The sequence below is a fragment of the Cannabis sativa genome, chromosome 3, assembly GCF_029168945.1.
Source record: "Cannabis sativa cultivar Pink pepper isolate KNU-18-1 chromosome 3, ASM2916894v1, whole genome shotgun sequence".
In the NCBI taxonomy this organism is placed as follows: Eukaryota; Viridiplantae; Streptophyta; class Magnoliopsida; order Rosales; family Cannabaceae; genus Cannabis; species Cannabis sativa.
The window spans coordinates 77,496,556-77,498,393 of record NC_083603.1 but is presented as its reverse complement, the minus strand read 5'-3'; positions in this window follow the sequence as shown (position 1 = coordinate 77,498,393).

Here is a 1,838-nt window from a genome sequence, read left to right as displayed (position 1 = left end):
TTTGATTTTTTCGGTATTTAGAAATACTAGATGCCACATCAATGAAAAAAAGGGAAAAAGAAAAGAAAGTCACTCTCCCTGAAATCTTTTATTTTTTTTTTATTCAAATGGAATTCATATGTTATCTTAATTTTCACCCATGTAATGTAATGTAGCATATCTACATAGGTAAGATTAATGCTACGTAGAATATAACGTGTCACTAGGTAAGCAAACAACCTTAGACAACAAATCTAGTGATGAGGGATTCAAATATACAGTCATGATGAAGTTACAATAAAATGGCTACTTAGGAGGGTTTAGCCTGACCACACCTTAGCTGACCAAGGGTAGTCATGTGTTGGCCTCGGGCAAAGGGAGGGTTGGCTAGCATAGGTGAAGAGCTTTAAGAAGGCCCAGTCGAATGGTGGGTCCACAGTTATCCTCCTGCACGGATCAACACACGAGTTCACCCATGAGATAGCTCCAAACTATATAAAGGAGCATTAGACTAAATGGAAAAAGACCTAAGTTTAAAGTCCCGAAAGCGTTAGAGCACTTTTACTTTCTCTCTCACACGCCACCTTCAGTTCATTGGACATTTAAGTTTGTGTCTCATCTCACTTGTTTAGAATCTGTTATACATCATTCTCACCATTGAAACATTCATAGAGGGCCATACGAGAAATTATAAGGTGAAAGCCTGTGTGGTGTTATCTCTCGAATCAATACAACTAAAAGGGGAGTAGATCATTACCCGCGAAATAAGGGGGCCGAACTCCTTTAAATTGTTGTGTCAATTTTTTTTTTTATTTACTTATATTATTTACACGTGATTATCAATCATAAATAAGGTTCTGCTGTCAGTTGATCAAATCTGAGGTCAACATTTTGGTGCTTTCACTGAGAGTATTATTTATCATTTCGACTAATCATCATGGCTGTAACTAGGAGAACGACTACCTCCACTTCCTTGGGCCTTCCTTAAGACCCCATGATGGTTGATCCTAATGTCCAAGTTCCTCCCTCCCACCACGACAGGCCTCACTAATCAGGCACATACTGTCAACTCGGTGAATCTTCCAGATCCACCCAATACTACTAATCCCATTAATCCTACTAACACGGTGAATCCTAGTGATCCACCTTTGACGCCCAGAGCAAATCCACCGACAGAACCTCGAACAAAAGGTCTTGTCAACACGGAACAACCTATACGGAGCGAAACTAGGTTTGGTCCCCGATATTATCCAGGCGAAACAAAGTCAGGGATTGGCGAGCCAGCTATTGGTGAGCCTCATGTGGACCTGGGAGAGAACATCAAGCATCCACTGTTGGCAACTGGAAGATGTCAAAGCAACTGGATCTCTAGCCCTTGATTCATCCACAGACATGAATCAAGGGCTAGAGATCTGAATGGAAGGAGTCATATTATTCCACTGCCAACACTGTAAGGATTTCTTAATCTCTTATGAGTTTATTTATTGTTTTTAGGAATTTCATATTTAGGATGTTAGATTATAGTTATATAATCAACATACTGTTGGATATTATTTTACCAGGATCTTAGATCTACTCACAAGTATGTTTATTAACACCCTAAATATGAACTTTCTAAAACGATGAAATAAACACATATAAAGTCTAGGAAACCTTACATTGGGTGCAGCGGAATTAAATGACTCCTTCCGTTCAGATATCTAGCCCTTGATTCCTTTCTGTAGCAGAGCATTATCAATATCTGAACCTGGATCTCTTTCTCTGAATCTTTGATGCTGAAACTCCTTCTTGCTGAATGTCTTTCTTCACGATCTTCCTCACTATGATTGAGGTATCACTTGCTGTGTGTGGGCACTACT